A 12,922-nucleotide genomic window follows, 5' to 3' on the forward strand; every position below is an offset into this window, starting at 1 on the left:
CCCCAGTGGAAAAACTAAATGCCACTCAATGATGTGTTCAGTTCAGTTTATTTATTTATATCGCACATTTAAAACAACCTCAGTTGGCCAAAGTGCTGTACAGACAGAAGACATAAGGGGCACATAGTGTCACATTAACATGGTAACATAGGAGGATGAATACAATACAATAGTAAAATACCAAAGTGCTGTACAGACAGAAGACATAAGGGGCACATAGTGTCACATTAACATAGTAACAATAAATACAATAGTAAAATATACCTTAAAAGAAGTGCAGAATGTATCACCTAAAATACTAAAATGTAATAAATAAATACAAATGGATAACACAAGAAATAACAAAACAACCAAGATATCCTGCCTAACTGGATTTGAACGCCAGGGAGTAAAAACATATTTTTAGATTTAAATAGTCTCAGAGACTGGGAGGATCTAATAGATAGTGGAAGGTTGTTCCACAGTCTGGGCCCTGCCGCTGAGAAGGCTCCATCTCCTCTGGTTTCTAGCCTAGTTTTTGGGACAGCCAGAAGGAGCTGGTCTGAAGACCTCAGGGTCCTGCTGGGATAATAAGGCTGCAGCAGCTCAAAAAGATAGGGCGGGGCTTCTTGGTGTAAGCATTTAAAAACAATAAGTACAATTCTAAAATGAAGGGAAGCCAGTACAGGGGTAATGTGCTCACGTCGGTTGGTTTTGGTTAAAAGACGAGCAGCAGAGTTCTGCAAGCGCTGCAGCCTCTGGAGAGAGTCCTGATCCAACTTACGATTCAGTTCTGAAATGGTCCCAGTCTGTGTTCCCACAGCTGGACCCATGTCTTCCATTGCGACGGGCAGCCTTTGAGGTCCTTGAATGTCTGCCATCGTCTTCCGAATTTGAGGATACACCAAAGCAATGCCCAGCCCAATCAGCAGGTGCCCAGCGATCACGGTTCCAAATAGGTAGAGGTCTTCCACGTCCTGGACGGTAAGCACTGAGAGGTACATCATTCTCCATTTCTCCCAGGAGTCTCTCATGTACCCTGCAGCAAGTGTTCCATCAGGGCAGCCAGGCTCCCCAGAACCCCCACATCTACGGTCCCCTCCAAGGTTTCTCTTTGTGCCCATTGGGTTGACTTTTTTTCTTGCCCTGATGTGGGATGTTGTTGTGGCTTGTGCAGCCCTTTGAGACACTCGTGATTAAGGGCTATATAAATAACCTTTGATTGATTAATTGATTTATCTTAATTCAACTTTTAAAATCAGCTGTAAGTCCGCGTGTTTGATCGTGGCAGCGAGAAACCAGCGAAGAAGAAAAGCCGGAAGTTAGCAACACGCAGGTTGTGTTTGTTTAAAAAATGTGTCCGGTCAGAAAGGTGAGAATGTTGATGGGACAGCGACTAAATTCTGTTCTTGAAGAAATATTTGGAGTGTTTGAAAGAACCATAGTAGAGTACGAGGAGGAACTTTCTAGGACAAAGGAGGAGAACAAAGGTCTAGAAGAACTACTGGATGCTGTTTTCAAACCTCAAGTTATGCTACACAGAGCAGCTTTGTTTACATCTTTTTACATCTCTACATCTTTTATACTTTACATCTTTTTACATCTCAGTTAAAAGTAACTTTTTGTGCACTGAATTAACATTTTGCAATTTGATTGGTAAAAGCATAGATTGTGTGCATATGTACTAATATCATATTGACATATATATATGTATATATATATATATATATATATATATATATATATATATATATATATATATATATATATATATATATATATATATATATATATATATATATATATATATATATATACACACACACATACATACATACATACATACATACATACACTACCGTTCAAAAGTTTGGGGTCACCCAAACAATTTTGTGGAATAGCCTTCATTTCTAAGAACAAGAATAGACTGTCTAGTTTCAGATGAAAGTTCTCTTTTTCTGGCCATTTTGAGCGTTTAATTGACCCCACAAATGAGATGCTCCAGAAAGTCAATCTGCTCAAAGGAAGGTCAGTTTTGTAGCTTCTGTAACGAGCTAAACTGTTTTCAGATGTGTGAACATGATTGCACAAGGGTTTTCTAATCATCAATTAGCCTTCTGAGCCAATGAGCAAACACATTGTACCATTAGAACACTGGAGTGATAGTTGCTGGAAATGGGCCTCTATACACCTATGTAGATATTTCACTAAAAAGCAGACATTTGCAGCTAGAATAGTCATTTACCACATTAGCAATGTATAGAGTGTATTTCTTTAAAGTTAAGACTAGTTTAAAGTTATCTTCATTGAAAAGTACAGTGCTTTTCCTTAAAAAACAAGGACATTTCAATGTGACCCCAAACTTTTGAACGGTAGTGTATATATATAAGTTGATGTGAGACAACTCTACTTCCATAAATATTGGCTCATTAATTGTTTAAGATTTTTACATCTTCTGCAGACTGTTTTTATACCAAATCACTGTCAATGATTCCTCTTTGAAAGTTATTAAGACACAAGGTTGATACTCACCTTCCCCATCATGATCTCTGGGTGTTTAAGTCAGTAAAGTTGTCATAAAAGTCAGTCGTCTCTTTTTAATAGTGGTAGAGAGCACTGCACCGTTATTCTTCACTACCTAGCCCATACCAACACACCCCAAAAAAATGCCCTCACTCATCAACAAATATAACGGTGTCGGAAAAGGAGTAGGAAGAAGCAGAGCTTATGTATTCTACCCCTTTTCATATCATAGCAGTTTAATCATTTGTTGTTCTGTTTTTTAACAGAACAGTGAACAAGTAAATACATTATTTACAATAAGTAAGTAAACAAATAATAAATACTTAAATATTAGACATGTGAACATCTACACAACAATAATAATAATAAAGAAAAGGTTCAAGATGTTTATCATAAGTCTTATTCTTTGTACTTAGTGAACACTTGTAGTTTGAACACTTTCTTAAACTTATTGCTTTGTTTGATTTCTTTGCTTAATCATTCCATCATTTAATTCCACATACTGATACGCTAAATGTTTTAAGTGTTGTACGTGCATTCAAATGTTTTAAATTAGATTTTTCTCTAAGGTTATATTTATCCTCTTTTGTTAAGAAGATTTGTTGTAGATTCTTTGCTAGCAGGTTATAGTTTGCTTTGTACATCATTTTACATGTTTGCACACTCACTAAGTCCTCGAAATTCATTATATTTGATTCAATAAATAGATTGTATGTTCTCTATATCCAACATTATGTATTATTATAATTGATCTTTTTTGTAACACAGTTAGTAAATGAAGCGCACATTTGTAGTTTCGCCATATTTCTACACAATAAGTCAGATATGTAACACTAGTGAGCAGTAGAGAATACAAAGTGATTTTTAGTCTAGAACATGTTTCTATTGTGTTGGTGATCTGGTGGTTATTTGGATGAATGTCATTGATGTTGAAATGTTGGTTCTCTATCTGTATTGGTTGTCTGTGAGTATTTCATTGTTATTTATGAATTTGTCCAATCTGTTGTTAAACAGTTTTTCAATCATTTCATAAAATTGTAGAAGTAAAGAAACAGGTGTGTGGTTTGTAAACCGCTGTTTTTCTTCAGTCTTATAAATTTTTCATATTGTTTGGGAATTTACCTTTTTGAAATGATATGCTGCTGTTATATGTTAAAGGTTGTGAAATCTCTTCAATAATCTCTTCAATGTAATGTAGTATTTAGTAGATAGATACCACAATGTCCTTTCAACCATTCCTAAGAGACTACAATTTAGCCTCCAACAAATAACAGGACTTAGAAATGTTGTGAAAGACGTGAAGTTGTGAAGAAGGAGCTGAGCCGGAAGGCAAAGCTCTCAATTTACCGGTCGATCTACGTTCCCATCCTCACCTATGGTCATGAGCTTTGGGTTATGACCGAAAGGACAAGATCACGGGTACAAGCGGCCCAAATGAGTTTCCTCCGCCGGGTGGCGGGGCTCTCCCTTAGAGATAGGGTGAGAAGCTCTGTCATCCGAGAGGAGCCAGATGAGGTGGTTCGGGCATCTGGTCAGGATGCCACCTGAACGCCTCCCTAGGGAGGTGTTTAGGGCACGTCCGACGGGCAGGAGGCCAAGGGGAAGACCCAGGACACGTTGGGAAGACTATGTCTCCCGGCTGGCCTGGGAACGCCTCGGGATCCCCCGGGAGGAGCTGGACGAAGTGGCTGGGGAGAGGGCCCCGACCTCGGTAAAGCGGAAGAAGATGGATGGATGGATGGGTTCTTTTATGAATTTATTATGGGTCTACTGAAAATGTGAGCAAATGTGCTGGGTCAAAAGTATACATACAGCAATGTTAATATTTGCTTACATGTCCCTTGGCAAGTTTACCTGCAATAAAGCGCCTTTTGGTAGCCATCCACAAGCTTCTGGCAAGTTTCTGGTGGAATTTTTGACCACTCCTCTTGACAAAATTGGTGCAGTTCAGCTAAATGTGTTGCTTTTCCGACAAGGTCCAACTTGATTGCCTCTTCTTCCGCCAGAACTAATCCAATCCACACACAAATGTCAGTACTAAAGGGCCCTATGTTATTATGTGCCCAGAGCATACTTGCCAACCTTGAGACCTGCAATATCGGGAGGTGGGGGGGGGCTGTTTGGGGGCGGGGGGCGTGGTTGGGGGCGTGGTTATTTACAGCTAGAATTCACCAACTTGAGTATTTCATATATATATATATATATATATATATATATATATATATATATATATATATATATATATATATATGTGTATGAAATACTTGACTTTCAGTGAATTCTAGCTATATATATATATTTTATTTTTTATTTTATTTACATAGAAAAAAACAAACAAACTTGAATTTAAGTGTTCCAGTGGCTATCCATTAGATGGCAGTATTGTCCTGTTTAACTTCTCCGTTCATGATGAGTATATCATGTTGGCCGCCATGTCTGCAATTTCCTCGTTCTTCTGATTCGTCTCATTGTTGTGTGCGCAGTTGTGCACTCTCTAAAAGCCCTAGATGCTATGACGTCACTGGGCAGGCAAGCTGTTTATATTGTGGGAAAGCGGACGTGAGAACAGGCTGTCCCCACTCAGTCTCAGGTCCGCATTGAGCTGGAGGGGACGTGGCCTCCAGCTCCGGCTGAATACCGGGAGTTTGTCGGGAGAAAATCTCTGCCGGGAGGTTGTCGGGAGAGGCGCTGAATATCGGGATTCTCCCGCTAAAAACGGGAGGGTTGGCAAGTATGGCCCAGAGTGAAATAGCTGCTCGTTAACCTGGTGCTTTGCTTTCTCCAACATGAATATAAACATTCACCATATGCAAAACACAATACGAGTTCATTCATCCACTTCAACCCAGACGAGGGACGTAAATGCGCATTGTGCACATTTTGTGAATCTGTCACTTTCACACTGGCTTCTGTGACATAGTGAGTGTCATCCGAGGCCAGAAAGGTTCAGAGAGAGTATAGCCAACAGGGTTTTGGAGTTGGTGTCCAACATGGCACCCTGTAGTCACGTGAAGGGTTTTTAACCAATCATTTGGGAGACTGTCTGGCCATACTCTCTCTAATTGGTCAAATCCCCTCAGGTGACTACAGGGCGCCTTGTTAGACACCGACTCCGAACCCGAGTTGGCCAAACTCTCTCTACACGACTCTGGAAAGGAGCACACATCAGTGACTAAGTCTTACATTGTTGTATTCATATATGTTTATATTGTTCAAAAATTGAAAGTCAAAATCATTTAATGATGTTGAAAACTTCCCCTGTATTTACCGGGTGGTGTGATCAATACCAAAATGTACAGTAAAGCCCACAAACACTTGCACTTTGTCAGCAAAGTTCTTGTAAAAAAGAAAAGAAAAGAAGAATGTTGCTGAGCTAATGCCCCGCCTATCCTCCCCCGAGTCACTAACCACTTCATCTGGGACACAAATGACAAGACAAAAAGTGAAAGACAGCTTTAAGGACTTCAACACAAAATGTATGCATCCTTTGTAACGGCCACTGGGGGGCAGTAGAGGTAACTATTCCAGCAAGGTTTTACAAAGTGTTTTACAAGGTCTGACTCAAATTGCCTACCTGGTCTGTGTGACTACACTCTGGCAACCCATGTTGTCTGATATAGTCCTCAAACATACATGTTGCTACTGTAAAGGCACGCTGGAAAAGGTTGACATAGCGTGTAAAGTAGTCCCTAACCACAAGTACACACCTGTTGCCCTGAGATGTAACAGGTAAGTCAGTAATATTCATAGCGGCAGATCCTATCATGTTGAAGTTACCATCTTTACCTTTCATGATGGTCACTGCGGTTAAGAGACTTGGATCAAGCGTCCAGTCAATGTTTGGCTTTACCGTGTCTAACTTCACATTTCACTTTCCTTTTCTTGGATGCTTTGCCACCAGAAGATTCAGCCTCACGCTTTTCTAGTCCTCCCACTTTTAGTACTTTGGCCACAGCGAGTCAATCACGTGACTTGTTTCAGCTTTAGTTTTTACTTCCTGATCCAACCCTGGCTTGGAATGTAACCCTGGCTTGGAATCTAACCCATGCAAGGCAGAACTACCAAATGTGAGTGACTATCACAAACAGAAATACAACTATAAAATGTGTGAAGTCAGCACAAAGCGTCAGATGGACAGAACAAATGTGCCAAGAGCCAAGGTCAAAGATTTCTTCTGCTTGGAGACGGCACATATCTGACATTAACATACACACCTTGATGACTTACCCACTAGATTTCTAAAGTCTGTGCTGAGCAGTTTGTCCTTCATCTAGTTAACGTCTCACTTCAGACTGGAACATTTCCAAAGGCCTTAAAGGGGCTGTTAGCAACATTTACACAGATGTCTAGAGGGCGCTAACTTTACAATTTATTTCACACAGCATATCCCTCCTTCTTTCGGCTTCTAGGCCGTAATGATGTAACTACATACGTACGTAACACATGCATTAGCTTTGGGTGCTGTTAGCTAATAATAGCGATTTGGATAGTTAATATCATACCTGCCATTTTTGGGCAAAGTCCTGAAAAAAGGTGTCTCCCAAAAGCTGGTGATGTGCAATACGGGTCCGATACTGATACGTTGCGCAAATATACTTAATGGGTCCGGTAATGTTTAAAAAGTACTGTATTTTGAGTGCTGCTAATCTTGGGGAATCATCTTCGAACGATATAAAGTCAGAGGGCGAATCAAATAATGGTGTTATTCTGCACTAAATGTGTTATCTTGTCTATATTCAACTCTGTATGAAGTGTCTTCAAATAGTCTACATAAAAGGAAACATACATTTGCTGTTTTATAATACTGACTGACTCATTTTACTTGCCAGTAATTTTCTTAAATAAACAAATGACCGACTGAATGACTGAGCACAGCACAATGTGCCGCTGCGCTACGTACTTACCTCTGCGGGAGAAAAAGTAGTTCCCACCTTTCGCGTTTCATTTTGACAAGATCTCAGTGATTTAGTAACTGTGTTCATGTTAATGATAAACATCAGGTCAAATAACTAAAGTATCAAAACTATCAATATTTTGACTTGAGAATCGACAGTAGAGCATAAAGAGCTGGTATCGGTCATATTGAAATTTCAGTACATTGAGCTACCAAAAGCTTGGTGACTTTCTCCTGTTCAACAATGTGTTTGCTACTTTCCAATCAGGCTTTAGGTTCCACCACAGCACTGAAACAGTGATAAGGTGACAAATGATATCGGCCTGTGAACAGATGCAGGACAAGTCTCAGTCTTGGTTCTGCTGGACCTGAGGGCTGCCTTTGACACAGTTGACCATACTATCTTATTACAGAGGTTAGAAAACTGGGTGAGAATATCCGGTTCTGCTCTTAACTGGTTCAAGTCCTATCTCGATCACAGGACATACTTTGTTGGAATTGGTAACTGTGTCTCTGACCAAATGGCTATGACCTGTGGGGTTCCTCAGGGCTCTATTCTGGGACCCTATTATTCAACTTGTACATGCTGCCACTAAGCCAGCTCACATGCAGTTTCAATGTGTCATACCACAACTATGCAGATGACACTCAGATCTACGTGTCACTGACGGCAGGTGAACGTCGGCCTGTTGATTCACTTTGTCGCTGCATGGAACAGATCCGTGTGCGGATGCAAAACCATTTTCTTCAGCTGAACTCAGACAAATCCAAAATGAGTGTCTGTGGCCCAAAGAATCAAAGAGAAACTGTCCTTAAAAAACAAAAAATTATAATTGCATATGGAACTTCGTTACTGCTCATGTCTTTAAACCATAGGAGGTTTCAAATTGTTTGCTAAGATGTAGTTATAATATTTCAGAATTTCCAGTAAAATGATAACATTTTCATAGTGGATTTCTATTGTCATGGTCAATGATATACAAACACAATTCCTCTCCCAACAGATATTATATTTGCAATATCAAGACATTAGATATAAGAATATATATATGTATATATATATATATATATATATATATATATATATATATATATATATATATATATATATATATATATATATATATATATATATATATATATATATATATATATATATATATATATATATATATATACTCTATAAATTAAAAATAATTTAGCTCAGTATATGGTCTACCTGTTACACCTGTGAATATTTCATTATTTGGATGCAATACCAGAAGGTGCTAGAAGGTTACTAATCTAAGGATCTGAAATGTAACGTCTTCAACTTTTACTCCAATGATAAATTTATTGCTAATACGTGCTCACTATTGACTGATAAATCCTCAAATCAGTGCTTTAGTGATACTTTACAAAGCGACATTGTTTTCAAACCTGCAGCAGTTTTTACTGGAATAACTTGTAAATATAGACTGGAAATCAACTTGGCAAGAAAATATTTACTTTCTCAAATGACCTCGCAGATGTTACTTTAAAGACCAAAGTGCTTAAAATGCAAGACACAAGATCGACTCACTGTGCTCTTTTTTTGTCAACGCAAACAAAACTATATACACTACCGTTCAAAAGTTTGGGGTCACCCAAACAATTTTGTGGAATAGCCTTCATTTCTAAGAACAAGAATAGACTGTCGAGTTTCAGATGAAAGTTCTCTTTTTCTGGCCATTTTGAGCGTTTAATTGACCCCACAAATGTGATGCTCCAGAAACTCAATCTGCTCAAAGGAAGGTCAGTTTTGTAGCTTCTGTAACGAGCTAAACTGTTTTCAGATGTGTGAACATGATTGCACAAGGGTTTTCTAATCATCAATTAGCCTTCTGAGCCAATGAGCAAACACATTGTACCATTAGAACACTGGAGTGATAGTTGCTGGAAATGGGCCTCTATACACCTATGTAGATATTGCACCAAAAACCAGACATTTGCAGCTAGAATAGTCATTTACCACATTAGCAATGTATAGAGTGTATTTCTTTAAAGTTAAGACTAGATTAAAATTATCTTCATTGAAAAGTACAGTGCTTTTCCTTCAAAAATAAGGACATTTCAATGTGACCCCAAACTTTTGAACGGTAGTGTATATATATATATATATATATATATATATATATATATATATATATATATATATATATATATATATATATATATATATATATATATATATATATATATATATTTATTTTTTTATTTTTATTTTTTATTTTTTCAGGATTCCTAAAAGAGGCTACTTTTAGACTTGGTGGACTATAAAGCTATCATCAACAGCGAAAGTCTTGTGTTGTTTTTAGACTTCTATAAAACATTTGACTGTGTTGAGCATCCATTTATTCTGCACACCTTGAAATATTTTGGATTTGGACACAAACGTGTCGCTACAATTTAAATGTTATACACCAGGGGTGTCAAAGTCAAATGGACGGAGGGCCAAATAAAAAATTTAGCTACAAGCCGAGGGCCGGACTGTTCGAATGTTCATTGAAAAATTTTTAAATGACGCATATAGTCTAGTGAACCTAATTGAACCTACTGAAAACCTAACAAATATATTCCAATATGATCAGATAAATAAAGCAATATTTTCTTATGGCTCTGTCAGTAATCTTTAATTTTCAACAGACACAAAAGACAAATTTCCTTTATATAAAAATCCCCATAACATGAACATTAAATGAAAGAAACCGGTATTCAAGGCACCATCAGTAGCCTATATTTTCTATTTTAGCAAAAGTGGGCTAAATTTACTTCAAAGAAAAAAACAATAATAGCAATTTTCTATCATCCACTCAACTGAAATATTTTTAAAATATAATTAAATTGAAATACAATAAAATAAAGTGCAAAAATCTATAAATCAAAAACAACACTTTGTTTAAGGAGAAGTAACATGCAGTGAAAACAAATATTAAACTTTAACTTTTAAACTTGAATTGAGTAAAAACTCTAAATATGTGATTGCACAGTAATGTTCACATTAAACCCCCCTCCTCCCTCCGTGGGAGGGAGGCGAGTTGGGTGCCCGAAACCCCCCGCTGGTTTCGGCCCGCCCCTTGGCGCGCGTGGCACGGCGGGCTCCGCGACCCGACGGCTGGCCCTCGTGGCTTGACGGCGGGCGCGTCCCGACGGGCCGCGCGTAGGGGTCAAACGCAGAAGTCTCAGGGCCTCGTGGTGAGGGGGTGGCCTGCGGGTTTCGGCCCGCTTGACCCCCCCGCTCCGCTTGGCGCGCGCGGCACATGACGGGTTCCGCCACCGACGCTCGGGCTGCAGCCCGACGGTGGTGCGGGCCCGGCGGTGACGCGCGGTTTGGGGAAACAAAGCAGAAGTCTCAGGGCCTCGGGGCCGGGTTTCGGCCCGCCCCCTTGGCGCGCGTGGCACGGCGGGCTCCGCGACTGACGGCCGGGCTGCAGCCCTTCGGCCGGCAGGCGCGTCCCGGCGGGCCGCTCGCCCCCTTTCGGAACCTTGGACCGGCATCCGCTTGGTGCGTGTAAAAGATCTGCGGTCTAAAAAAAAATAAAAAAAAAAATAAAAAAGATCTGCGGTCTGCGGGCCGGTTCTAATAATAAATCAAGATCATCCCAAGGGCCGTAAAAAACCTTCTCGCGGGCCGGATATGGCCCGCGGGCCTTGACTCTGACATATGTGTTATACACCAACATTAATAGTTGAGTAGCTCTAGACTGAGGGACTTTTCCAAGATTTGATGTCAAAAGAGGAATAAGACAAAGCTGTGGAAGATCACCTTTACTATTTATAATGGTGGCAGAAATGTTAGCTATTTTCATGAAGAACTCTTTTATAGAAGGCATTCAAGTGATGGGAAATGAGATATTGATAAGTCATCTGGCTGATGACGCCACCCTTTTTTTGAAAAATCATCATCAAATCCCTTTGGCCCTACAAGCTATTGATTTGGTTTCTAAAGCTTCTGGACTGGACTTCAACACGGACACGTGTGAAATCCCCACCTTACACCATTGTCCAAGCACAACATTGCACAATATCAAAGTGAAAGATGAGGGCAAATATTTAGGCATTGTTTTATGTAACAAATAAGATCAGAGCAGATAAAGTCAACTTGGCTGTAAATCAATCCTAAACAGGTGGCTTCAGCGGGACTTATCCATCTTTGGAAGAATCTTGCTGACTAAAATGGATATCATGTCCATTGATTGATTGATTGAGACTTTTATTAGTAGTTTGCACAGTGAAGTACATATTCCGTACAATTGACCACTAAATGGTAACACCCAAATAAGTTTTTCAACTTGTTTAAGTCGGGGTCCACTTAAATTGATTTATGATACAGATATATACTATCATCATAATACAGTCATCCCACAAGATAATCACATTGAATTATTTACATTATTTACAATCAGGGGTGTGGAGGGGGGGGGGGGGGTAGGATATGGACATCAAGTAGTGGACATAGAGAGAGAGAGAGAGAGAGAGAGAGAGAGAGAGAGAGAGAGAGAGAGAGAGAGAGAGAGAGAGAGAGAGAGAGAGAGATCAGAAGGCATAAGAAAAAGTATCTGCATTTGATTGTTTACATTTGATTATTAGCAATCCGGGGAAGGTGTTAGTTTAGGGTTGTAGCTGCCTGGAGGTGAACTTTTATTGCGGTTTTGAAGGAGGATAGAGATGCCCTTTCTTTTATACCTGTTGGGAGCGCATTCCACATTGATGTGGCATAGAAAGAGAATGAGTTAAGACCTTTGTTAGTTCGGAATCTGGGTTTAACGTGGTTAGTGGAGCTCCCCCTGGTGTTGTGGTTATGGCGGTCATTTACGTTAAGGAAGTAGTTTGACATGTACTTCGGTATCAGGGAGGTGTAGCGGATTTTATAGACTAGGCTCAGTGCAAGTTGTTTAACTCTGTGCTCCACCTTGAGCCAGCCCACTTTGGAGAAGTGGGTAGGAGTGAGGTGGGATCTGGGGTGGAGGTCTAGAAGTAACCTGACTAGCTTGTTCTGGGATGTTTGGAGTTTAGATTTGAGGGTTTTGGAGGTGCTAGGGTACCAGGAGGTGCATGCGTAATTGAAAAAGGGTTGAACGAGAGTTCCCGCCAGAATCCTCAAGGTGCTTTTGTTGACCAGAGAGGAGATTCTTTAGAGAAATCTCGTTCGTTGGTTAACCTTTTTGATTACCTTGGTTGCCATTTTATCACAGGAAAGGTTAGCCTCTAGACTTACCTACCCGGCTTGTTCCCTGCCTGCTACAACCAAGACTGTTCAAACTATTAATGACGTCAACCTAAAATTCATTTGGAAAAACAAATGTCATTATATAAGAAAAGTAGCAATGATTAAATGTGTTGAAGAGGGTTTTAAATTGACTTGAATCTAATGATTGGAGTCTTAAAATTAAAATGGTTGAATCTTGTGAATTCACATTCAATATGGTGTATAATTCAAAATGTCGTATTCCAGAGATTGGGAGGTATACGTTTTCTGTTGTGACTTTCATGTAAATTCATTACCAG

The 12,922-nt window shown here is 39.5% G+C and overlaps 1 protein-coding gene across 11 annotated transcripts in view; it reads left to right on the forward strand.

Annotated features, from left to right (window-relative positions):
* Positions 1-12,922, forward strand: part of LOC133664731 (zinc finger protein 431-like) — a 129,424-nt gene that overhangs the window by 76,801 nt on the left and 39,701 nt on the right. The gene's annotated exons all lie outside the window — the stretch shown is intronic.

Source organism: Entelurus aequoreus, linkage group LG14, assembly GCF_033978785.1.
Source record: "Entelurus aequoreus isolate RoL-2023_Sb linkage group LG14, RoL_Eaeq_v1.1, whole genome shotgun sequence".
In the NCBI taxonomy this organism is placed as follows: Eukaryota; Metazoa; Chordata; class Actinopteri; order Syngnathiformes; family Syngnathidae; genus Entelurus; species Entelurus aequoreus.